The sequence below is a fragment of the Eumetopias jubatus genome, unplaced genomic scaffold (assembly GCF_037043125.1).
Source record: "Eumetopias jubatus isolate StellerSeaLion01/CBP00866 unplaced genomic scaffold, mEumJub1_p1.0 scaffold_16, whole genome shotgun sequence".
NCBI classification, from domain to species: Eukaryota; Metazoa; Chordata; class Mammalia; order Carnivora; family Otariidae; genus Eumetopias; species Eumetopias jubatus.
In genome coordinates, this window is record NW_028274822.1 from 60,341,010 (window position 1) to 60,367,878 (window position 26,869).

At 46.4% G+C, this 26,869-nt stretch overlaps 1 pseudogene; it reads left to right on the top strand.

Moving 5' to 3' along the window:
- Positions 1–4,399, top strand: part of LOC148162280 (sodium channel protein type 10 subunit alpha-like) — a 32,220-nt pseudogene extending 27,821 nt beyond the window's left edge.
- Positions 4,400–26,869: the final 22,470 nt, after the last annotated feature.

A 26,869-nucleotide genomic window follows, 5' to 3' on the forward strand; every position in this document is an offset into this window, starting at 1 on the left:
CTTGGCTTCTGTTTGGATGTGGTGTGAGGAAGACAACAGACAGATTTTAGAAAGCCATCTATGGAGAATGCAGCCTCTCCAGATGCCTCTTGTATGTTGGCCAGAAAGGCCCTGATGGACCATCTCTTGTTTTCTCAGAACAAGTACCAGGGCTTTGTCTTTGACATTGTGCCAGACAAGCTTTCGACATTGTCATAATGGTCCTCATCTGCCTCAACATGATCACCATGATGGTGGAGACTGATGAACAGAGCGAAGAAAAGACAAAAATCCTTAACAAAATCAATCAGTTCTTCATGGGTAAGTGTGTCATGAAGATGTTTGCCTTGCAGCATCACTACTTCACCAAAGGCTGGAATGTGTTTAACTTGATTGTCATGGTCCTCTCGATTGGGAGTAAGTGGGCTTACAGGTGGTGGGGAAGCCCAGACTCTGCTTGGGGTTGTTTGGGCTGTTTTTTTGTTTTGTTTTGTTTTGTTTTGTTTTGTTTTGTTTTGTTTCCAAAACCAAGAGGACAACAAACGTTTTTAATATACATTACATGTTAGAGGAGCCCAGTATTTGCTGCTTTCCAAAAGCGGCAGATTTAAAATGCCCCTGTCCTCTCTGTGAAATGGAGAGTTTCCATTGGCATTTTCCATGCTGTCACAAAGTGTTTTTAGGCACCTACTGTGTGCATAGCCCATTGCCTGAACTTTGGGGCTGATGGGGACAGTCAGGCACTTCTCCAGAGAATATAAGATGATGGAACTTCCAGAGGGCCTTCTCTTGATGGTCTTCAAAGAGGAGAATGGGTGGTACGATGTGAGGTGAGTCATTAAATACTTTCTGGAAAAGGAGATGGTTGCCAGAAGAGTGAGCAAAGACTATGAGTGTTCAGAGGAGATTCTTAAGTCAAAGATCTGCAGTTAAATCATTATATAACTGTCCACTTAGGGAATGTGAGTGATAGACAAGTCAAAGATCAATGCCAAGAGATCAATGCTCTTAGGGCCTAGTCTGGGTGTTTGAATGATAGGCCCAGTATTTGGGGGCCAACGAGTGTTCAGAGAAAACGCATAAGGTCAGAAACGCAAGTGGGGAATGGAGCCACCACAGTTGAGTGCTTGCTGACTTCTGAGGACTGGGCTGGGCTCCTTGGGAGCCTTCACAATGGCTCCCTGAAGGAGTGTTATTATCTTCATTTTATACATTTAAAATTGAGCCTTACAGATTAAGAAAGTTATGCAAAGTCATACAGTCTGTAAAGGGTAGAGCTGAATTTAGACCAGGCTAATGTCCTTCTAATGAACTAGCTGCCTCCTACCAACAACCAAGAGAATGTCCTTAGCCTTCTTGTGGTTGAGGCACAGTTTAGCCTTACAAAGGCCAAATGACAGTGCACCAGGTTTACTTTGCATTACAAATATATCCTGACCTGTTATATCATGACCTGCTTAATTTTCATGTCAGAACATTGCTGTAGATTTAATTTTCCATTGATTTACCATCAAGAGCTAACAGCATCTAAATACAACTTGGCAGCACTTCATCCATCTCCCCACCCTGGTGCTGAAACACAGCCTTGGGTTGTGTTTATTTGTTTGGGAGCTTTACGTTTATTTTTGTTTTCTGTTTTGTTTTGTTTTCCTGTTGCTGCTGGTTTTTTGTGGGAGGTTTGTTTTGTTCGTTTGCTTTCCAAGTGAGAAACTCTAAAGGTCACTTTCAGTTTACAGTAGAGAAGAGAGCTTGCTTATGTGACTTCCCTTAACAACACTATAGAAATAAAATATACTCAAAGTACTCCATTCTATGATGGGGACACCTTAACTACCAGTGCCTATGACCTGCACAGCAACACCATCCACTGGTTAGAAATCAGTCATAGAGACAGCTGGAAAACAAGTGAAAGAACCCACCTCTTCCTCCTTCTGCCCTCCCCCTCTCATTTTCTTCCTTCCCACTTGCAAGACATGGATTGAGTATCTAATTGCTACAAGTATGAAGACTCATACTACCTTGAAGTATTATGTAGACTGGCTGGCTGGCTGGCAGAATCTTAGTAGGTTATATAGACACATACCCCACGCTGTGGAAAAATATCCCAGTTAAACTTGCTTTAGGAGAGGGGCTTTCATAAAGATTTTATAATACAATATTATAACTACTTCCCAAATCTCTTCCTGTTTCCTTCCTCCTTCCAGCACAATACTGTGACCACCCATATTCATATGACAAAAGGCAGGTAGGGGAAGAGCGTCAAGGGAACCCTGGCAAGGAGAGAGAGCTTGCCACTACACTCACCATTTGTCCTGAGAGATTTTGAATCCTGTCTGACCTAAAGGCTTCATCTAATCTTTTGCGGTCCCAATAGACATCCACGGCCCCAAGATCAAGCTTCACAAATTTTCAAGTTAGATATCATATAGGGAGACTTTTACATTCTTCATCTTTCCAACTCTGTTCATAGTTGGGGGGTGGGAGGGCCATAACTGACACTAAACAAACCCATCTCCAGGCCCTAACATAGAGTTCAAACACAGCCGGAGATGAAAGAAACAAATAAAAGCCATTATGCAGACAGCTGGCCATTCAAAACCTGTCTACTTTAGCTGTCAGCAAGTTGCCCGACTCTTCAGACCACCTTATAATTAACACCAGGCTCTGTACAATGATCCACAGGACCATGTACAGGAACTGAGTCAATCTTCACAATGGGAGATGGGGAGATGAATCACAGGGGATCCTGGCCTTCACAGAGCACAGGACCAGGAAAAGGTGGACGAAAAGGCCTGTCCCAAGGCTGAATTCTCAGGGAAGAGTAGGGCCTGTGTCATAGAGAGAACCACACAAAGGCTGTGTATGTGTGGAAAAATGTGTAGTCGCTTCCAGTTAACCTAGGCTGCGGAAGATAGGGCTTTGACCATGGAGGCTGACTAAGAAGAAGACATTCCGGGTAGAGAGAAAGAAAGATAAGAACAGGGTGGGAAGCGTGGGTCTTACTTGAGAGAGAAAAACTTATGCAATGAGCACGTGCTGAGCCCCTACTTTATGCCAGCCACTGTGCAAGGTTCAGAAGGCCCAGAGTCCTTGAATACAAATACTCACATGGAGATCCATACAGAGCAGAGATGGGACAGGGATTGCAGCCAGCTTTGTCAGGGCTCATGCTTGCAAGTACTGATTAGATCATTCCCCCCTCTTCTAAAGGCCTGTATTTTCTGCGATTCTTACCTCACTTGAAAATTACTTCTCCCAGTGCTCTTCCGAGTCATCCACCTGGCCCAGATTGGTCACATCCTCAGGCTGATACAAGCAGCCAAGGGAATCCGCACACTGCTCTTTGCCCTCATGATGCCCCTGCCTGCTCTCTTCAACATAGGACTGCTGCTCTTCCTTGTCATGTTCATCTACTCCATCTTCGGCATAGTCAGCTTCCCCCATGTAAGCGGGGAGGCTGGCATCAACAACACGTTCAACTTCCCAGACCTTCGCCAACAGCATGCTGTGCCTCTTCCAGACCACCACACCAGCTGGCTGGGATGGGCTCCTCAGCCCTATCTTCAACACAGGATCCCCTTTCTGTGACTCCAATCTGCCCAACAGCAATGGCTCCTGGGGGAACTGTGGGAACCCAGCCATGGGCATCCTTTTCTTCACCACGTACATCATCATCTCCTTCCTCATCGTGGACAACATGTACACTGCCATGATTCTGGAGAACTTCAATGTGGCCACGCAGGGGGGTAGCGAACCTTTGAGTGAGGATGACTTTGACATGTTCTATGAGACCTGGGAAAAGTTTGACCCAGAGGCCACTCAGTTTATTACATTTTCTCCCCTCTCAGACTTTGCAGACACCCTTTCAGGGCCCTGCAAATCCCAAAACCCAGTCGGAATATATTAATCCAGATGGACCTACCCTTGGTCCCTGGAGATAAGATTCACTGGACATTCTTTTTGCCTTCACTAGAAATGTTCTCAGAGAATCTGGGGAGTTGGATTCTCTGAAGGCAAATATGGAAGAGAAGTTTATGGCAACTAATGTTTCAAAAACATCCTATGAACCAATAGCAACCACCCTGCAGTGGAAGCAGGAAGATATTTCAGCTACTGTCATTCAAAAGGCCTATCAGAGCTATGTGTTACACCACTCCATGACAATCTCCAACCCCCCCAGGTGTGCCCAGGGCTGAGGAGGAGGCTGTGTCACCCCTAGGTGAAGGCTTTATTGTATTCATGGCAAATGAAAATTGCACACTCCCAGACAAATCTGAAACTGCATCTACCACATCTTTCCCACCATCCTACGACAGTGTCACTAGAGGCCTTAGTGATCGAGTCAACATGAGCACATCTAGTTCAGTGCAGAATGAATTATGAAGCTGTCAGTAAGAAAGCAACTGCCCTTGGGCCCTAGGGAAGACACTCCAGCATGGACCTAACCAGTCCTGATGTGACCTTCAGCTCTGTGATAACTCTTTCCCACTAAAGGTGGCACCCAGTTACCACCTCATCAATGCATGCCACCAGTCACAGTGTCAGAACTGGGCAGAGAATGCATTTGGTGCCCACCTTTGGAGAAGCCCTCAAAACCAATAGGAGTCAGAAGCCAAGAGCATCTACACTGTGACAACCATTTGAATTTCATTATCAGGTGATGTATTCTCTTACTTGCCAGAAAATGTCCTTGGTCCTTTTATTTTAATTGTGACCAGAGCTTCCATTTACTCTGATAAACTTCTCAGGACCAGAACTTCCAAAGATATATTGGCAAGGATGTTGTTGAAGGTCCAAGTTAGTCCTCTGTGAAACACCACACTGAAGTTGACAATGTTATTTAGGATTCTGCATGACTGCATGTTGAGAGCTGCCAGACAATTGCTCTTGCCCAAGGTAACACCTGTGGTCTATGTCATGAAAGGCCTTTGAGATAGCCATTAAAATTAATATTTGTAAAGGTATATCAAGACCAATGTAACATCTTAAAGAATCATTTTTAAAAGTTATGTGATACTGACATGTGTCATAGATCACTTCTTCATTTTCAGGGTTCCTGATATTATTTTGCAGTTTGAGCTTGAATCTAGATGAAGCAGGAAGGAGCACTGTCCTGAGAGTTTGTTTTAATCCTAAGTATTCCACCAACTGCCATGCTGCCTGCACCACACTCTTTCCCTTCTGAACCTCAGTTTCCCCACTTGTAAGAGTGGTGGGAGGTGGGAGACAAAATGGACACTCTCTATAGTCCTTCCATTTCTTGCTTTAGAACAACTCGTTGGTGCTCTGCACCAATTTAGATAAGGAAAACACTCCTGAAGTTACAATGGCCAGACTTTTCTGCTGTGTAGCTAAAGAGGTAGCTTTTGGATACATTCCAGAACGTGTTCCACATCTCATAGTCAGGCTTTAAGAAGGACGGTTTTCACATTCTCCTTGGGCCAAGATTCCAAAATTAGTATCATCAAAAGAAAAGGGACATTATGAAAAAGATTATCTGAAAGATAAAATGTATCTCAATATTTTCTTAAATACATCCTGCAAATGGTATTAAGTACCCATCATATGGCAGGCACACTCTAAGCACAAGAGATAATGGAAACTAAGCCCCAAATGATTAATTGGATTTATGCAGTGAGTGGAGAAAGAGTTGTCAGAAAAGAATATTCAGGCCAAAGAATGTGGTGGGTCTTAAGATGAAGGAGAACAAGGAGTTTGTGTGACAACATAGGACGTAAAGAATCATAATGACAGCCATGATCTTCTGTCAGCCCTTGGGACATTTCCTGCCACAATAACAAGGATCAGGTCAATTTGTTGACATATATTTGATCACTTCATAAGATTCCCCATTTGTATAATTACAAACCCTAGTGACTAGTCCACCATACATGCCTCATGGGTACAGATTTTCTGAGGTCTTGATCTCCTTTCTCTGTCATTGTTGGCCCATCAGAGGCTGAAAGGCTGTCAAGGTGTTTGTTGGGGTTTGTCAGCACCCAAAGATGTAGGTTAATAAGACAATGATGGAACAGCTGAGGGCTGGGCTGTCCCAGTACAAGTCAGATGTTCTACAGGTGTGTGGTTTGTATCTTAAGGATGAGTTCAACAAAATGGCTCTTCTCATGGGTTCCACTGAACAAAGGAACACAGATATCAATGGTGTTGCTTCTTCAACATCAAAATCCCATGCAGTCAATGAAAATGCCATCTAAGACAGCTGGATGGACAGAGAGGTTGGGGACTGGCTTATTTTTACGCTATGTGTAAATGTACCCAATCATCACACTAGTTTTATTAAGTAGATGATATTATTCTCAAAGAGATTCTTGATACATTTTTTTGTCCCAGGATGTAAGTTGAATTGTGCACCACCCCCCGCCCCCACCAAGATAAAGTTCTATTGAAGTTCTAACCCATGGTAATAATAGTCACATGCAAATGGGACCTTATTTGGAAATAGAGTGCAGATGAATCAATCAAATTAAAACACAGTCATACGGGATTTAAGTGGATTAAATGGGCCCTAATCCAATGATAAACGTCTTTAAAACATGAGGCAAATTTGGACATAAACACACAGGGAGAAGAATGCCATGTGCAAACACACACAGAGTGAGAAGGCAGCTTTGTGAAGACAGAGGCAGAAATTGGAATGATGCGGTTGCAAGCCGAGGAATGCCAAGTATTGCTGGCAAGTAAGAACGACTAGAAAAGGGCAAAGAAGGATTCTTCTCTGGAACCTTTGGAGACAGCATAGCCCTATCAATACACTGATTTCAGACTCTGGCCTCCAGAACCAGGATAGAATACATTCCTATTATTTTAAGCCACCTACTTTGTAGTACTTTGTTACAGCAGCTAGCAAGCTAACACACTCCACATTTATTTCCATACAGATGCATTTCCCAAATTATGATGGCAACCACTGGAAAAGTAATGCAATATGCACAGCTTGCATTGCCCAGAGTTTTCAGAAATTTATTTAGTGCAAATGCAGGCTTAGCCCTTGAAAATTTCACTAGATCTAGTTTCAAAGTTCAGCTGGTGGTCCAATTACAAGAGAGGAGCAAATCTGAGATGTCCAGGGCAGATGGAGAGTCAGAGCTAGCTTCTCAGCCTCACCCATAGGAAATGGCACTGGAATCTCTCTGACCCAGATTATGAGTATACCTAAATGCTGAAGGGAAACAAGAGGCAGAACAGTGGTCTGACTGTATAAATATTTGGAACCTGCAGGATCCTTAAAATGTCTCTACCATAAACACTACCCTGACTCTTTTTTGTTAAGATTTTATTTGTTTATTTGACAGAGAGCACAAGCAGGGGGAGTGGCATGAAATACCTTATCCTTCTAATGGGTTTGGGGCATGAAAATTTCCCAAGGACACCCCACTCCAGCTCAGGAAGCTGAGGAGGCCACGTCCTGTAAGGGTTACTGCCACGGCCCGGACTGTGGTTCTCAGGTGCCTCACTGAAGGCCCTGGTCAGATGAAGGGATTCTGCAACTGTGGGGGGACACATAACAACAGTGTCTCAGGGTGACGCTTGTCTCCCATAACAGCGCTCGTCTCCCCTTTGGTTTTAGGGGAAGGTTGTCAGATTGTGGTGACCCAGGAGCCATCACTGGCAGTGTCTCTAAGAGGGATGGTCATACTCACTTGTGGTCCTAGGCTTGGGTAAGTCTCTACCAGTAACTGCCCTGGCTGGTACTAGCAGACCCCAGGCTGGTTTCCCCACCCCCTTGTCTACCGGATAAAGAACCATCCCTCTGAGGTCCCTGATCACTTCCCTGGATCCATCTCTGGGAACAAAACCACCCTTATCATCACTGGGGCTCAGCCTGAGGATGAGGCCAACTATCACTGTGCTACGTGGGTAGTGGTGTGCATGGAGTGATTCAAATCTATGGGAGAGTGCAGCCAGAACTTCTCATGGGCTCAGAATGGCTCAGCCCTTAGAGGCAGGAGAGAATGTGACAGGGGGGATAGTCAATACCACCATGGGAAGTGAGACTCCCTGGCCCCATTTTCCTGTCCAGTGGTCCATGACCATGTGCCCCATTCCATCTCTCCCAGGGTGTGTCCATCTCTCTAGTGTGATCCTCCAAGACTGGGATTCCTCTCTCATTGCTTAGATTGATGGGGAGGGGGCTCAGATCCAAAATATATCCCCAAACAGTGAGACTCAGTTACCTCACTGCTCCTTGTGAGATGCTCCTTATTCAAGTGCATCAACAAACATGCCTTCAGAAGTATATTGCAATATGGGCCTCAAGAAGCAAGAAACGTCTCATATACACAAGCAGGGGGGAGGGGCAGAGGGAGAGGGAGAAGCAGACTCTCCACCGAGTGGGGAGCCCAAGGTGGCAGCTTGATCCCAGGACCCCAGGATCATGACCTGAGCTGAAGTCAGACACTTAACCAACTGAGCCCCCCAGGCACCTCTAAACTAGGTCCTTCTTGAACAGGCTTTTACTTTCCTCTCACCAGAATCCTATGATCCTCTCAATAGATGCAGAAAAAGCATTTGACAAAGTACAGCATCCTTTCTTGATCAAAACTCTTCAGAGTATAGGGATAGAGGGGACATACCTCAATATCATAAAAGCCATCTATGAAAAACCTACAGTGCATATCATTCTCAATGGGGAAAAGCCGAGAGCTTTTCCCCTAAGGTCAGGAACGCGGCAGGGATGTCCACTCTCACCACTGCTATTCAACATAGTATTAGAAGTCCTAGCCACAGCAATCAGACAACAAAAAGAAATCAAAGGCATCCAAATTGGCAAAGAGGAAGTCAAACTCTCACTCTTTGCAGATGATATGATACTGTATGTGGAAAACCCAAAAGACTCCACCCCAAAACTGCTAGAACTCATACAGGAATTCAGTCAAGTAGCAGGCTATGAAATCAATGCACAGAAATCAGTGGCATTCCTATACACCAACAAGACAGAAGAGAGAGAAATGAAGGAGTCGATCCCATTTACAATTGCACCCAAAACCATAAGATCCCTAGGAATCAATTTAACCAAAGAGGCAAAGGATCTGTACTCAGAAAACTATAAAATACTCATGAAAGAAAAGAAGACACAAAGAAATGGGAAAACGTTCCATCCTCATGGATTGGAAGAACAAACATTGTGAAGATGTCAATGGTGCTTGGAGCAATCTACACATTCAATGCAATCCCCATCAAAATGCCATCCACTTTTTTCAAAGAAAGGGAACAAAGAATCCTAAAATTTGTATGGAACCAGAAGAGACCCCGAATAGCCAGAGGAATATTGAAAAAGTAAAGCAAAGCTGGCAGCATCACAATTCCGGACTTCCAGCTCTATTACAAAGCTGTCATCATCAAGACAGTATGGCACAAAAACAGACACGTAGATCAATGGAACAGAATCGAGAGCCCACAAATGGACCCTCAACTCTATGGTCAACTCATCTTCGACAAAGCAGGAAAGAATGTCCAATGGCAAAAAGACAGTCTCTTCAACAAATGGTGTTGGGAACATTGGACAGCCACATGCAGAAGAATGAAACTGGACCATTTCCTTACACCACACACAAAAATAGACTCCAAATGTTTGAAAGACCTAAACGTGAGACAGGAGTCCATCAGAATCCTAAAGGAGAACACAGGTAGCAACCTCTTCGACCTCAGCCGCAGCAACTTCTTCCTAGAAACATCGCCAAAGGCAAGGGAAGCAAGGGCAAAAATGAACTATTGGGATTTCATCAAGATAAAAAGCTTTTGCACAGCAAAAGAAACAGTCCACAAAACCAAAAGACAACCGACAGAATGGGAGAAAATATTTGCAAATGACATATCAGATAAAGGGCTAGTATCCAAAATCTATAAAGAACTTATCAACCTCAACACCCAAAGAACAAATAATCCAATCAAGAAATGGGCAGAAGACACGAACAGACATTTTTCCAAAGAAGACATCCAAATGGCCAACAGACACATGAAAAAGTGTTCAACATTGCTCGGCATCAGGGAAATCCAAATGAAAACCTCCATGAGATACCACCTCACACCCGTCAGAATGGCTAAAATTAACAAGTCAGGAAACGACAGATGCTGGCGGGGATGTGGAGAAAGGGGAACCCTCCTACACTGTTGGTGGGAATGCAAGCTGGTGCAGCCACTCTGGAACACAGTATGGAGGTTCCTCAAACAGTTGAAAATAGAGCTATCATACGGTCCAACAATTGCACTACTGGGTATTTACCCCAAAGATACAAATGGAGGGATCCGAAGGGGTACGTGCACCCCAATGTGTACAGCAGCAATGTCCACAATAGCCAAACTGTGGAAAGAGCCAAGATGTCCATCGACAGATGAATGGATAAGGAAGAGGTGGTATATATACACAATGGAATATTATGCAGCCATCAAAAGGAATGAGATCTTGCCATTTGCAACGACATGGATGGAACTGGAGGGTGTTATGCTGAGTGAAATAAGTGAATCAGAGAAAGACATGTATCATATGACCTCACTGATATGAGGAATTCTTAATCTCAGGAAACAAACTGAGGGTTGCTGGAGTGGTGGGGGGTGGGAGGGATGGGGTGGCTGGGTGATAGACATTGGGTAGGGTATTTGCTATGGTGAGCGCTGTGAATTCTGCAAGAGTGTTGAATCACAGATCTGTACTTCTGAAACAAATAATGCAACATATGTTAAGAAAAAAGAAAAAGAACAAGATAGCAGGAGGGGAAGAATGAAGGGGAGTAAGTTGGAGGGGGGAGACGATGGACCCTGAAAAACAAACTGAGGGTTCTAGAGGGGAGGGGGGTTGGGGGATGGGTTAGCCTGGTGATGGGTATTAAAGAGGTCACATTTTGCATGGAGCACTGGGTGTTATGCACAAACAATGAATCATGGAACACTACATCAAGAACTAATGATGTAATGTATGGTGATTAACATAACAATAAAAAATTTTTTAAAAAGATGTATTCAGGTGCTAGATGTTACTGAGAATAAAAATAAAGCGTTCATCAGTGTCTGCCCGCAACAGCTCTTGACACCCTGGGTTCTGAATATTAACTTTTCCTAGCGTTTCAGTTCTTGTTAAAATAGCATTTCCTGCTTCATCTCCACCTTGAACCTGAGGTTTGTGCAGAGATTCATCTTAGCCGACATTCAGAACTCCTTTTAGAGGCAAGAGATCTTGAAACTATTTGAATTCAACTGTTGGAAACCTTCAAAGAAACAAAAAAGAAAGTTCAGTGCATTCTACTTTGCAGGAGAGAGAGGAAAAGCATGAGGAACAGAATTTACCCCAAGGATTCATTAAAAGACGGCAATGCCTTCAGCAGGATGTTCCCTCCTTAGGCAGCTACCTGCACAGTGCTGGGATGCCCGTCCCCCTAATTCCTTTGGGCTCACTCCAGAAACATGGTTGTTTTATAAAGCTTCAGTGACCTTTTCCTTATACAAATTAAGGCAAAGAAGTGAACTAAAATATTTAAATGAGAAAGTTGAAAAGGAGAGTTTTCTGGGTAGCTCCACTTTTCCAGAAGATTCTATCCATCCAGATTGTGCTGTCACCTGTGTGTCCCCACACACCATGGTTTCAAGGTAAAGTCTGGCCTCACAGTTTCATGGTCAGCTCAGCGCCATGAGTCTAAGGAAGTGGAACAGAATGCTTTTGGGTTCCTTATTGAACTGGTTATCTTTGGTGCTGTGACTGATGGTTCCTTACTGGAACAGGTACAGAGGAAAGCTGACTCCCAGGAACTAGCCCCCTTAGATTGCCCTTCAGATGACACCATCCCGACAAAACGCCATAAAGACGGGTATTTCCCGAGAGCCGGGAAGCATGGTTTGCTCTTTGTGATCAAGCTGGTTCTGGTGGGTCACCTCATGCTAAGTATCAGATATTAAAGTACCCGGTTTTGTCAATACCTGTACCATTTAAAGAAATTCTCAGAAAAGAAGGACACATGGAACATCTCAGGAAATTCATTAATTCACCTCAAATCTTCCTCCTTCCATTCCTATGTAATGGTGAGAGCCAATTGCTAAAAATCAAACAAATGGACATGTTGAAGATATCAACCAGTAGGAGACAACTTCGGGGGGAACTTTTAAATAAAATGTATTCAGATGTGTTTGAATTATGCATTGGTGAAGACATTCAGAATTTCCATGACTGTAGCAACAATGATTACTCTTTGTTCTTAAGGGCAACACAGATTTCCAAGATTTTGTTTTGTTTTGTTTGTTTTTCCTACAAAGCTAGGCTTTGCAAGACAAACATGCTTATCCTTTAGAGACATGGGATTTAAAAATCTCTAAATAAAATGCCAACTTCATGAAGAACTTGTGAGTGTATTTTTATTTTTCCTGATTTTGTGATCTTTCCCATTGCTGTGGAAAGAATGCCTGAGGTTGCTGCATTTCTGGGGATGAAAAATCCTAAGCGACTCTCCTACTCAGGAAACTTGGGGTGTGGGCAACCTCTCTTACTTGAATGAAAAGAAGTTCCAGTTTTGAATCCTGGGTCTGCAGTTAACTAGCTGTAGGCTTTAGGGAAGTCATTGTCTTCGCCTGTAAAATGCTAGAAAGGAACACCTGTCTCATGGGGTTCTGGCACTGTGAAATCCAACGATGCAAATTCTTTCTTTCAACTGTGGCCACACCGCATGTAGGATCCTACAGAACCCTAAAATCTCTTTGAATCAGAAAGTAAAGAAGAAGAGGAAAATAAAAGATCACCCTTCTCCTGCCCGCCATATGGCCAATGACCAATAAGTGATATGCTTGATGCTGAAAGATGTGAACCAGGCTTCAGGGTTCGGATGGGCCCTTTGGACAATAATCCTTCATCAATGGATGTGTATTCATCCATCAGAGGTGCATCCTGCCTGGTTGTCTCTCTGTGATGCTAGCAGGCATCGATGATCATTGCTACAGCTGTTATTTCATGAGGGAGTGATGCGGTCATAGTCTTTTTCTATAATTTCTTTACTTAGTTAGCTGGAGTATCTCCATAAAAAGAAACTTCCCCTCGGTTACTATGAAAAAGCAGGGTAGATGCTTGATTTTTTTCCCTTCTTTCGTAGTTTGCAAAGTAATGCATTGATCTGCTAGCCTCCTCAGAAGCTGACTGATGAGCTTTTAAAGGTGTCATCATAAACTCGTAGATGCAAATATTCCTGGTGGGTTCCAATCCATTGCAGCTTTCCCTTGATCGATGATCCAGTTGTCTCATCTTTGGGCAGTGGGAGCCTCTCCTGGCCCCTTTTGACCCCACACAAGTGGTCTTGAGATCTTCCTTGCTTCTGGCTGCCAGAAGACATTCCAGGCTCATCCTGTACATTTCCCTCTCCACACCTGGACTCGGCCATTTCCCCAAGTAATCCTGGTTTCTTTCAGTGGGAAATGGTGTTGGGAGATCAATGTGCCCTTGGAGCACCCAGTGCTGCTGGATGGTCTTTGTGTCTAGGATTTTCAGCAGTGCCCCTAATTTTCTATGTTGTTGTTGTTTTTAAAGATGAAATGCATCATGAATCCATTCTGTTATTTCCAATTTAAGTTCAGGACCAATCCAGGTTTATTTAAGCAGACTGATCTTAGGTTCCTGTTTGCTAGTATTATATTTAGGGCATTTGCATCGATACTCACAAGTGAGGTTGGTCTCTGGTTTGCTCTTTGGAGTATTCTTTTTTTTTTAAGATTTTATTTATTTTCTGACAGAGAGAGAGAGAGACAGCGAGAGAGGGAACACAAGCAGGGGGAGTGGGAGAGGGAGAAGCAGGCTTCCTGTGGAGCAAGGAGCCTGACGCAGGGCTCGATCCCAGGACCCTGGGATCATGACCTGCCCCAGCCGAAGGCAGATGCTTAACGACTGAGCCACCCAGGAGCCCCTGGAGTATTCTTTATCAGGTTTGGAAATTAATGTTATGCTTGCTTAATGGAAAGACTTCAGAAGTTTTCTTTATTGCTTAGGACCTAGGCTAATTTATGTGGCAGTGGGATTATCTAATCTCCAAAGCTTTGGTAGAATTCTCCCTTGAAACCATGTTTTGGCAATGCTTCTTGAGGGGGACACCTTAATTGCCCTGCTTCTTCCATACAGATGACCCCCTGCCATCTGCCCTGGTTCCGTGTGGGTCTGTCCCAGCCAGCGTCTTCTCAGGCACACGGCGCCTGGAGGGGGTCGTTGGGCATCCTGCTCGGGTGGAGAGCCACCATAAGGCAGGCAGGGAAAGAGGGCCAGGAGACCCTGCGATCCGTCTGCTTTTCAGGTTGCTTTCCAGAAGCAGGGTTTTTATGCCAAGAAGAAGAAAGGGCAACAGTGGGATTTAGGGGGAAACTTTCAGAAGTTGACTTCTCAGAATGTTGACTTGCTCATCGAGGCTTTTCAGTATATTTGACAGCTATGGAGAGCCATCCATGAAGACAAATGGGGACAGTCCATTTCAGAGAGCTTGGCACATTGAGCTTCTGATTTCTCTGAGGAGGACTCCCTTCTTTGTGAGGTTTCTAACAATGTCTGCTTAGCAGCCTTCGCCCTCACCAGGCAGGAGAATAGGTTGCTTCCGACATTATTGGCCCTGCCCCTCAGCAACCATCCCACTGACCTCTCATTTGTGCTTTAGGCTCCACTGTTTGAGATCTATTTGTTTTATTCATTCTGTTGTCCAGTGCCAGAGAGAAGTGACCCTGAGAGAGGGACTCAGTCACTCACCTGGATGGGACTGACCCGATCAGCTGCCCCTTCATGACAGGGGACTATGAATGGTCTCACTTGGGTTGGGGGGACATACCACAATGCACCAAGAAGCTGCAGAGAGGGGCCTGAATAGTTGGAAACACTCCTGCAAGGAGAGATGGGCCCAGGGAGTGTCTTTCTCCAAGGCTAACAGCACTGACCCATGCCGCATGCACATGTGAAGGGTGCCATGGGCCCAGGAACACTGTGGCGGGGGGAGGGAACACCAGCCACCAAGTCTGCGGAGAGCTGCTCCTTCAACTGCAAGTTGCTCTGACCAAACTCATAGTCTCAGCTCTTGCAAACATGCAAATTTCTGTCAAGGGAAACAAGGTTTACTTCTTACTAAAATATCTGTAGAAGAACCAAGTTCAAATAATTATTCCAGACCCCACTTCCCTTTCACTCTGCTTCACACACACACACACACACACACACACACACACACACACGTGCCCGTGCATCGTGTGTTAAGCTTTCTGAAAGTCGAACTGAAAATAAAGCCTCAGAGGAGATGGAAAACTGGTATTTTTTTATTATGTTATGTTAATCTCCATACATTACATCATTAGTTTTTGATGTAGTGTTCCATGATTCATTGTTTGCGTATAACACCCAGCGCTCCATTCAGTACGTGCCCTCTTTAATACCCATCACCAGGCTAACCCATCCCCCCTACCCCCTCCCCTCTAAAAACCTCAGGAAAACTGGTATTTTTTAAGTCAAATCCATGAAGACAAAGGAAGGAAGAGAAAAACTTAAAGATTTAAAAGAGCAAATCTCAATGGCAGGCTATTGAAAGATCTTTCCACTTCTCCACTCCCACCCAGGGACGCACAGCTTTAGAGTAAGGGAGAGAGGTATCCGTGAGCTTATGCATGGTATTGCACACAACCAAACACGAGAAATTGGGAAAAAAAGTGGAGAGTTGCAAAAGCACTTTAAAAAGTATATATACAAATACAAAAAAGATTAAAGAGCCATACATCAAAATGTAAGATGTCATTTGTAAGTAGTGAAATGATGGATATTTTCTTTATTATATATATTTTTTTTCTTTTTTAATTTTTTTATTAACATATAATGTATTATTTGTTTCAGGGGTACAGGTCTGTGATTCATCAGTCTTACACATTGCACAGCGCTCACCATAGTACATACCCTCTCCAATGTTCATCACCCAGCCACCCCATCCCTCCCACTCCCCACCACTCCAGCAACCTTCAGTTTGTTTCCTGAGATTAAGAATCTCTTATGGTCTGTCTCCATCTCTGGTTTAGTCTTGTTTCATTTTTCCCTCCCTTCCCCTTTGATCCTCTGTCTTGTTCTCAAAATCCTCGTATCAGTGAGATCATATGATACTTATCTTTCTCTGATTGACTTATTTCGCTTAGCATAATACCCTCTAGTTCCATCCACATCCTTGCGAATGGCAAGATTTCACTTTTTTTTTTTTTTTGATGGCTGCTCTTTACTATACATATATATTTCATCATATTACCCGAAACCCAAATGAATGGGTTTTTAAAAGAAGAACCATTCTCTGGCCTCGCTAGACCAAGCAGCACCGGCAGGCACCCTGCCCCAGCTGGCCCTCCAACCCCTCCAGGGCAGAGCGGGGAGGGGGACTGTTCCCACCTTTGCTAGCTGGAACACACACCACACAGTCCCACCCCTCACCCAAAGTTGACAAAGCCTTGCAAGCCAGAGGGGAGAGCACTTTGAAATGATTTAAAAAATACTTTATGCAGGTGAGATTCACATAACATAAAATTAAACCATTTTTAAAGCGAGCCATTTAGTGGCATTAAATCCATTCACACTGTTGTGAAACCACCACCTCTGTCTCCTTCCAGAATGTTTCCATCTCTCCAAAGTAAAGCCCATTAACCATTAAGCAGTTTCTCCTCCTTCTCCCCCCCCCCCGCCCCCTGCAGCCCCTGGCAACCACCAATCTACCTTGGGTTGCTAAGATTTCTTTTTAAGGGAACATTTTTACTTTCCTTTTGTAAAGCAATTTTGGAAACTAACCATAACTCTGTTTTGACCTCTGTAGAGGCAAATATTCTGCTGTCGTCCAAGGGTAATGGCATGTCTGGGCAACCTTTCCCAGGTGCAGCCCCCCTGGCGGTGGCTGGATTTCTGGCTGTCAGAACCTAGAGTCCAGAAGCCGGCCCCAGCCTCAGCATTCCTTGGAAGAGAAGCACAGCGCTATCTCGCTATCTTGGGTAGGCCCAGGGCAGGGGCATTGCTGTTTTCTCTTGCAGAAAACCTTCTCTTTCTTGGCTTTGCAGTGTTAAGTGGTGAGTTCAGCATAAAAATGACTCCTGAGAAAGCAGGCCTGTTTCAGACCCAGGGTGTGATTGACCTACTTCAAGCCCAGGAAGCTGACAGCCCTGAGGGCTCTGTCCTACCTCCCCAGAAGGGCCCCAACAGGGACCCCTTCACTTCAGACAGGTTCCAATGGGCCTAAAAACCCCATCTAGGAAGCAGTACATGTGAAGGATTGTTCTGAACCAACTCATGACTTTGAAGGTGAAATTCCCAACAAGCTTAAACTTCCACTTCAGGCAGGAGCACTTCTGATAATTTAAAGTAAGTTTGCTGGAGTGGGAGGGATGGGGTGGCTGGGTGATAGACATTGGGGACGGTATGTGCGACGGTGAGCACTGTGAATTGTGTAAGACTGTTGAATAACAGACCTGCACCTCTGAAACAAATAATACATTGTATTTTTTTTTAAAAAAAAAGATAGTAGGAAGGGAAACATGAAGGGGGGGAATCAGAGGGGGAGAGGAGCCATGAGAGACTATGGACTCAGAAAAAAACTGAGGGTTCTAGAGGGGAAGGGGGTGGGGGGATGGGTTAGCCTGGTGATGGGTATTAAAGAGGGCACGTACTGAATGGAGCGCTGGGTGTTATACGCAAACAATGAATCATGGAACATCAAAAACTAATGATGTAATGTATGGTGATTAACATAACATAATAAAATAAAATTTAAAAAAATAAAAAAATAAAGTAATGGCTCTTTAACATTTGCAGGGGCCTTTGGAAGGAGGAAAGCTTAACTACCTCATCGGGGCAATTGAGGGAAGGAAGGTGATGGGGAAGGAAGAGGCAGGTGGAGGGAGGCATGACTGGCAGCCCACTTGCAAAGCATTAGCCTGACCATCTCCTGGGCTGGGCACACAGAGGGGTACCCGGGCTCCCGCCCGCATGTCCCTGACATCACTGCAGCCCCACTACATCCTAGAGGCAGGCAAGCACTCTATTACCCCCGTTTCAGGAATAAGACACCAAGTCTTGGTGTGTTTCCAAGATGCCCTCTCCCCAAGCTCCAGAATAACCTGCCTAGTGAGTGGTGAATCCTGGCTGGAATCCACCCATGCTCAGCATCTCAGTTCAGCTCACCGGTCCTTCTACTGCACCTTGGTTGACAGTTTCAAAATGCTTTCTGATACCAAGCACCCTATGTCGTCTCCCATGTCCGCCTCTCCCCTATTTCTCTCTCCCAACTCGGGCTGTCCCCGGGCCACCATCTTGGCCGGACTTAGCTGTTGCTGAGGACAAAATGCACCTGTTGGATTTTCCTTTCAGGTTTCTAGGGGAGAATAAGAGAGTGTCAGAAGAGAAGGGGAGGACTTCAGATGGCTCAGAACTCGGCTGGACGCTCACCTCTCTGGGGTCATCAGGAGGCTCAGTCGCCCAGACTCCTGCTTTGAGTTTGCCTCACAGAGGTAAGGCATAATCAGCACAGACATGGCAAATGCAGAAAGATCACAAAGCAGAAAATCAAAGTGATTTATGAATGGTGGGTAACCCTTTGGGGAATGCTCTCCTGGTCCTGTTCCTGGGCATACATATGTACCCGCCTTTACATTTTCTGAAAACGGGAGAATATATTTTGCATCTTGTCCTGGTGACTCCTGTTTTCACTGTGGGCTAGATTCTGAGCGGTAACAACTAGTTTATCATCCGGATTGATCTGATCCTTTGTGTTCGGACATTCTGGTTGTTTTCATTTGTGCCCCTGAAAGGAGCACAAACGCCCATTTAGGGTTTTTCCAACCCTATTTGTACCAAGCTCCTCTACTTACGTGTGTCAAAAATTCTTTGTGCACTCATCCTTCCTTTTCATCTGCAGTGCTATGTTCTGGGGCTTGATCCAAAATGTTATTATTGAGTTCCAGAACATAAGCAACTTCTGCAAGAACAACTGCAATATTTTCATTATTTTTAAATGAATATTCCAATGGTACTCATTGAAACTCATGTTTTTTGAAAACTGCTTTTATTGATCTCCATAAGTTTTGAAAATACATATTTTCCATGCCTTTGAACTCTCAGTTTTGATGACATTTATTCATTCAACTATGAATATATTTAAGTAATGTTTAAGGGAATATGCATGTGTGTGTTTGTGTAGAACAATACTTGAGAACCCATATTTAAAAACGTCTCCTAATTTCTTTCCTACAGGTACAATGGCTTGGTAGAAGAGTCTCTGCTCACAATCTTTTCCCTCAAGGGTTTAAAAATTTGATAGTTTTTAAATTTCAGGCATTTTGTCATATAATGAAAAAGTCTCAGGGGGGCCTGATTTTTTTTTCCTTTTAAAAAAACCAACACTTTCTAATCAAAGCAAAGGAAATACTTGGTTTTAGAGGTCAAACAAGACTTTTCCTGTCCTTTGCCATCTCTCTTGAAGTACCCAGAAGAAGGCCTTTGTAATTCTTGGAGCTGTTTCTAAATACATGCTTACAGTCTTGATCTCTTGCTGTGGAAAGAACACACTCCCTCCCAGGCCCTGCAGCACCTCACACCGAGTCTTTGCACAATTTTTGGTCAAATCAGTATTTGATGTTTGTTCTTATGCTAATGAAAATATTTTTCACAGTGAAGGCACTTATACCCAAAGCATACGTTCTTTTTTTTTTCCCCTGGAACAACCTTTTTCCTTTCCTTGATGCCCCCTCACCCCCGTTAAAATCTGTTGTTCTATGCACCTATTTTAAATTCAACCTTAAACCTTGCTACAGACTCTAAAACCCCTTTGATTTGGTCACTCACATTCTGTAATTTCTTTTGTCTTGGTGGTGTTCCCGTGCCCTCTCACCCCCTGCCCAGTCTGGTCCTCCTGCGGCCTCAACACAGCGCTCACTGAGGGACATCTCTTCACCATCCCCTGCCGTGTTCCCTTAGCCTTGCTACACTGTGGGCTTCCCTGCTTTGCCGATTTGATATCTTCCTCCTTTTGGTTTAATCCCTTCATTCCATGGAAGATATTCTTCAATAAGACCCCGAGGAAGGGTACATGGGAAGTCACGTTCTGATTACCTTGAAATGTTGGCGCATTTCTTTATTCTGTTCTCACGTGTGATCAAAAGTGAGGTTGGGAGTCCTCACACTTTCTCGTGCTCCTGGCGTTGCTGTCAAGAAGTCTAGGCCACTCTGGGTTTCAACCTCATCCAGCAATCAGTTCCTTCTCTCTGAAAACATTCTGGGCTTTTCTTTACCCCCAGTGAAACATCTCAAGGATTCTCAGGGTATGAGGCTTCCTTCAGTCACTGCGCCAGGCACTGGGCCCCTTCCACTGGGAAATTCATATTCTTTAGCTGTAGGAAAGGTTTTGAAGGATTTATTTGATAATCACGTCCTCCCTCTCTCCTTTGCTCTCTCCTGCAATTCCAGTTAGATGGTCTTGGGCTGCTTTTCTAACACTCTTGGCTTTTCCCCCTCTTATTTTTCAACCTATATTTCCACTTTCTGGTGGATTTCCCCAACGTCAAATATCCCCTTTGGAAAGTTATGCTAGCACGTTTCCATTCCCTGTTTTCGGCATCACCTCCCGTTTCATGGGTGCCAAATCTCTTACCTCTCCGAGGGCCTCCGTTTTCTTTATCTGCCTGTTGCTTTATGTGTTTCTTCTGAGTTCTTTTAAAAAAACTTTTTATTGATTTTGGTTTCTGTCTCTCATATTCAATGCTTCACTCAAATGAAGGGCCCATCTTGGCTGTCCATTCACTTGAAAGGCCGTATGGGTGGTGGGCTTGCTGGCCAGCAGGCCCCACCATGGGCTGACTGGGGATGGGGTCTGACTCTCCTCCTACATGAGTGCATGTGGGTCTTTCCTTTTGTGCCATCCGGTTTCTAATGAGGGGAATCCTCTGATGTCGTATCAGTGTCCTTGGAACTCCATGACAAAGGCAAGTAGGGGATCTTACCATGCAGTGTGTGGAATGACACCCTGCCCCAACTTCATTCAAAACCATCACTGAAAATGAGCTGACATTGATTGTGTGTGGCTCCAGAAACACAGAGATAACTGAAGATTGGCTCCTCTGGGATGGTGTTTCTCTAATTTCATGATGGGTAGGAATCAACAAGGGAACTTGTTCAGTAAGAGTTCCCAGGGGCCACCAGCAGAAACTCTGATGGAGAAGGACTGAGAGAGTCTCCCAGCCTGCAGCTTTAGTGGGCACTGAGGGGCTTGATGTGTGGTCTACACCCATGCCTTGACCCTGACCTAGTCACGGAGACATAAGTGATCACATGACAGGGGGGATGGCACAGGTATGGAGAGGCCACGCCTGAAGGACGAGCCTCTGCCCATGGAAGGTCAGAGTGGGCTCTGGAGAGGAGGTGGGTACAGACGGTGTGAAGAGCAGGGGGGCTCAGTCAGGGAGACAGAGCCGGAAATGCTTCTTGCTCCAGGGAGAACAGAGCGCACACGTGGGCCTGTGTGTATCACATCAGCTGGCTGGGGGTTCCAAGGAGATGACAGGGGGCCATGATTTGGGTGGGCTTATCAAGGTCCTTATGAGTTAGTGTGAGTCAGGGGCAGAAAGCAGGACTCAAGCCAGTAAAGACTAGGGTGGAGAGGGCAGAGTAAGGGAGCCTGAGGGGACGTCCCGGTGCCCAAGAAACCCCTGGATTCCTGGGTGCTGCTGCACCCCCGGGGCTGACTGGAGCCTGGTAGGAGCTGGGCGGTGGAGGAGGGGCTCCTGGCCTTAGCTGTGGAGGAAGACACAGCCTCGAAGTGGGGAAGGTGCAAGGGAAGAAACACCCTGACTAATTTGCCCCTCCCAACTCTTGCCTTTGGATCCAGGGATCTGGGAGGTGCAGTCAGCAACAGGTGGTGGGCAGACTGACAGGGCAGGGGCATGAGCTGGAGAATGGCGTACCCTGTGCACCCTTTACCGTCCAGAATCCATCTCGCCCTTGTTCAGATGGAGAAACGTCCACCCCCCTCCTGGGGGGACACGGAGTCTCCTCAGCTGCAGGGTCAGTCACTCCCTGCTTGTCCTCAGCATCTGCACCACTGGTACCCTTCCTGCAGGATGGAGACGGAGGAGAGGATGAAAGAAAGAGAACGTAACAGAAACCGCGTGCAGCTCTCCGGTCCCCACCCCTGCGGCTGGCCTCCCGCCGACCCTGATAGTCCTAACTTCCGTCCAGGGCCTGCGATAGGTGGCCTCATAGGGCAAGGCGACTCTGCAGGTGGGATTACCTTCAGGAGCCCCAGGTGGGTTGAGAGCCTGGATCACACAGGTGGCCCGATGTCACCACAGGGTCCCTAAAAGTGGAGTGAGCACCACTGAAGAAGGGTCAGGGAGACTTGACGGGAGAAGGGTCCAAGGCCATGCTGTTCCTCCTGAGGTCCGCAGGCCGAGGGGCTGGTGGCCCGCCAGAGACCTCGGTCCCACAGCCAGGAATGTGCAGGAGGCCGACCTGCCCCTGGAGCCTGCAGAGGGAACCGGGCTACAGCCCGATTTGGCCTGTGGCCTCCAGGCGTGGGGGAGGGCCTGTAAATCAGGAGACTTGGTACAGCCCCCGCAGGAAGCAAGTGCACTTGGTTGCTCCAGCAGATGCCTCTGAGGGCACAGGCAGCAGAGCCCTCAAAGCCAGTCTGGGTCTCCGCTCAGGTGTCATGCTGCCAATGACAACTTTCCAAGGAGCCCTTCTGCACTTCTGTGAGCTCCCAGGACACCTTCTTAGATGAGGAGCAAGTCCTCGGTGAGGGGGCAGGAGGTCTGACCTGCCCATGGCTCCAAGCCCTCCCCTCTGTCCTGTGGGCACCTAGCCCAGCTCTGCCAGGTGACGGTGGCAGGTGGCTCCAGGGAAGCCTGGGTTTCCGCAGAGATTGCACACAGCTGTGCCCTGTGGGGGCCGCGCGAGCAGGAGTCTGGGGGGAATCCTGACCATCTCCCCAATCTGTATTGCCCAGGATTGCAGGAGATGCCCGTAGTGCTCCCATCACCCACCTTGATTGTTCCTTTGGTCTTCCCAGTTGAATGGGATCTAAAGTAATCAAAATGTACTTGACAAAGCCCTCAAACAGCCCAATGAAATGGCCTGGGCTTAGCACCTTCTTCAGCCTCAACCCAGCACCCTTCGTGCTCCGCACACCCTCGCCCTTCGCAGCCAGAGTGATTCGGTCCCCCTCCCTGTCCTGCCTACAGAGAGACGGCCAAGCCCTGGGTCTTTGTTAGTGCAGAGGAACAGAATTAGTGAATTAAACCGTGTTCATTTCCTCACCTTTAGAAACCGGGGTGAATGTGCGAGAGACAAAGCAGATACTCAGATGATCTCTCCCCGCCCACCACCGAGGGTCTCAGTTCAGTCACATTTTTCAAGAAGGACTTCCTTGCTGCAGAAGCCATGTGGGGCTTGGGGGTGACACACGGAAACGCAGGTGAGCCGGTCGGGGTCCTCAGTCTGTTGGGCATCTCCCTCCTGACCCCACGCTGCCGTCCTAGTGAATTTGCTGGGACCCAGAGGATGCCTTCCCCCAGCAAGCCAAGTTCAATGTGTTCCTGAGACATGCGTCTGAAAGAAACCCAGAGGCAGCTCAGCATCCTCCAGCCTCACAAACAGATTCATCTGGGCTTCTTTTCTGTGTTTACTGAGGCTGGGGAAGGAATCACACACTTTTATAAGATTTCCAATAGCAAAGGTCAAAACAAAAGAGAACAGTTTCCACTTTTGGTCAGAACTCGCAGACACAGAAGGCAGCTGTCCCTAGGAGTCAGTGGGCTGAGGGCCAACACTTGTCCCCGAGGTCCCTGGGCTTCTTGAGTGTGGGTGGGCAAAATTCTTCTCTCCCAGTGTTCCTGCACTTCTTTGTCACCTTTTCCTTTGCTCACCTGCCTCCCCCTCAGCTAGACCAGGAACACCTCAGGGGCAGGGCTCTCTTTGGACTGTTCACCTCCACACCCACACTTCAGCAGGGGGCCTGCCCCAGAGTGGGTGGACCTCCACCACGAATGTAAGTTGAATGGACTTGAAGGTGTCAGAGACACATAAGAGCCAATGGGGACAGACCCAGAGATGCATGACAGCCCATAGGGACAGACCTGGAGACGCATGACAGCCAGTGGGGACAGGCCCGGAGACGCATGACAGCCAGTAGGGACATACCCGGAGACGCATGACAGCCAGTGGGGGCAGACCTGGAGACGCATGACAGCCAGTGGGGGCAGGCCCAGGGATGCATGACAGCCAGTAGGGGCAGACCCGCAGATGCATGACAGCCAGTGGGGGCAGGCCCGGAGATGCATGACAGCCAGTGAGGACAGACCCGGAGATGCATGACAGCCAGTGGGAATAGGCCCAGAGATGCATGACAGCCAATGGAGGCAGACCCAGAGACACACTAGAGCCAATGAAGACAGACCTTCTGTAAAACTCATGGAAAAGGAATTTGAAAGAGAAATGTCCTGTCTGTATTGGCAGGGGTAAGGAGAGGGTCTTGACTCTGCTTCATCTTTAGAATTGGTTTGGCTGGGTTTTCCAGGACAGACCATCAGCGTGAGAACCCATCCCTACTCTTCATGAGTGTCTGTGGAATCTGTATGGTCACACCGGGAGGGCACCGATACAGAAGTGTGGTCCAGGTGAGGTCCCAGCTGGGAGTGAAGAAGCAAGGAGAACACTCACTTCTGGCTCAGAGAGACCCTGTTCTCCACTCTCGATGCAAATGCTTCACAATTAATACCCATTAAGTTTCACACATAAAAAAGCCTCCAGAAAAGTGTGTGTTTCTGAGTGTCATTTGATTTAATACTTCATTATAAATGGCATTTTATTATACACAGGGTACTTTGATCTGGTAACCAGCCTGCACTCAGGCAACACAATCAATATTAAAGTATTTGTTGATGAATAGAGTTTATTTTTAGCTGAAAAGATGGCCAAGTAGGAGGCCACATGGAGGAGATCAAGGTTGCATGGGAACTACCTCATCAGACTAGTGGGGAAAATGGTTATGAATGCTAATAGGAGTCCCATGCACGCCTTGGAGATGTGGGGCTCTCCCTGGAAGGATTTGTTGGAGAATAAAGCTCTTTGGTCCTAATAATTTGGAAAAAACAAATGTGTCCTTCCATCTCCCAGCCTTCAGCCAGCTCAGCTGGAATCTCCCTGAGCATTTGCCAAATCTCTTCACCCTCCTCTCTGGGGCTCTGAATCTTCCTTTTCTGGATTCCTTGTCATGCAGAGTTCTTCCCATTGTAGCCAAGGCGCCTTCCAGGAGAGGACCCAGGCTTGGGGTCAGGAGGGGGCGTGCTCCTGGGTTGTGGAGGGGCGGAGTTCTCACTTCAGTGATGCCCTCCTCCACCAAGCCAGCTTGGTTGTTGTATTGTAGAAGTTTCAGCTTTGGGTCCCTTTCAGGTGGCCCTTGGCACGGAAGCCTGTGAGCCTCCCCCGGCCCCCACTGCAGGCGGAGGCATGGCATAGTGCCAGGGAGCCCAGCCATGGCATCCTGGGGGTGCCGCATACACTCATGCAATGCAACAGCCCCACCCCGGGGGCAATGGAGTCCACAGGATGAGAGTTCAAGGGACACGATGCTCCATGCTTCTAGGAGGCTGGGAGAGAGCGACAAGGTGGCAAGGCCTCCGAGATAGGGCGGGGCTCCTCTTGGGTTCTCTGACTTGGTTCCTAGCTTAGTTTCTTTCCACAGAAGCAGTAATAAGAGATCCAGATGGCCCGGCCCCCTCCTGACACAGCAGCTGGTGCACAGAGAGCCCCAGCGACTTTTTATCCTTGCCATGGGGACGTGGAGGACAAGGGGGAGGATGGAGACCCCCATCCCTCTGCACACCCACATCCAGATAGCTTGAGTACTGTGACTGGTGCTTTCTTTCCCTGAAGATTATAACAGTTTAATGTGAACTTCAGAAATGCTGGTGTCCTGACCCTCTGTCAGGTGGCTCTGGCCCCAGGCCGGGTGAAAGCAGGGGTTGGAAGAGCAAGGGCAGTGCTTATGTGTGATGGAGGGGCTCCGGGCAGCCCCTGGGCGGTGGGTCTGCTGAAGGCAACAGGGCCAGTAGCCAGGAGGTTTCCCGTGCCTGTACAGGATTATAATCTCTCTGCCTTCAAGTCTGTCTTCACACTTGGAAAGGCACATCCTTCTTCATTACTCTACGTAGTCATGACTTTAGCTCATCCTCATCCTTGTCAATTTGAGGGACAACTTGAAAATTTCCAGGAGGAAAACATTCTTTGAGGGATGGCTGGGTGGCTCAGTCAGTGAAGCCTCTGCCTTCAGCTCGGGTCATGATCTCAGGGCCCTGGGATCGAGTCCCACTTCAGGCTCCCTGCTCAGTGGGGAGTCTGCTTCTCCTCCCTCTGTTGCTCCCCCTGCTTGTGCTCCTCTCTTTCTCTTAAATAAATAAATAAAATCTTAAAAAAAAAAGAAAACATGCTTTGAGATTTTGGTGGAAGTGCATTTAATGTATAAATTAATAAATTAAATAAATCTAATGTATAAATTAAGAAACTGAAATCAAGGTATTCCTCTACATGGCCAGAGTTGGGAGAAACGTTGCCAGCTGTCTGGAGAAGGTCCCTGTAGCTGTTTTTCACTTGGTCCAGGCTCCAATCCAGCCTCACATACTGCGTTTAGGGGCCACTCTTTAATCTCTGTAAATGGAGAGCAGCTCCCGACCCCCACTCCCTTTTTGGGTTTTGTGACCCTTTTGAAGAATCCAATCAAGTTGTCCTGCAGCATGTCCTCCCACCATCTTCTCATAAATGGCAGAATTTCCTTTTTTCTCATGGATAAATAATATTCCATTTTATATGTATATATCACATCTTTTTTATCCATTTGTCCATCAGTGGACACTTAGGACTTAGGTGGTT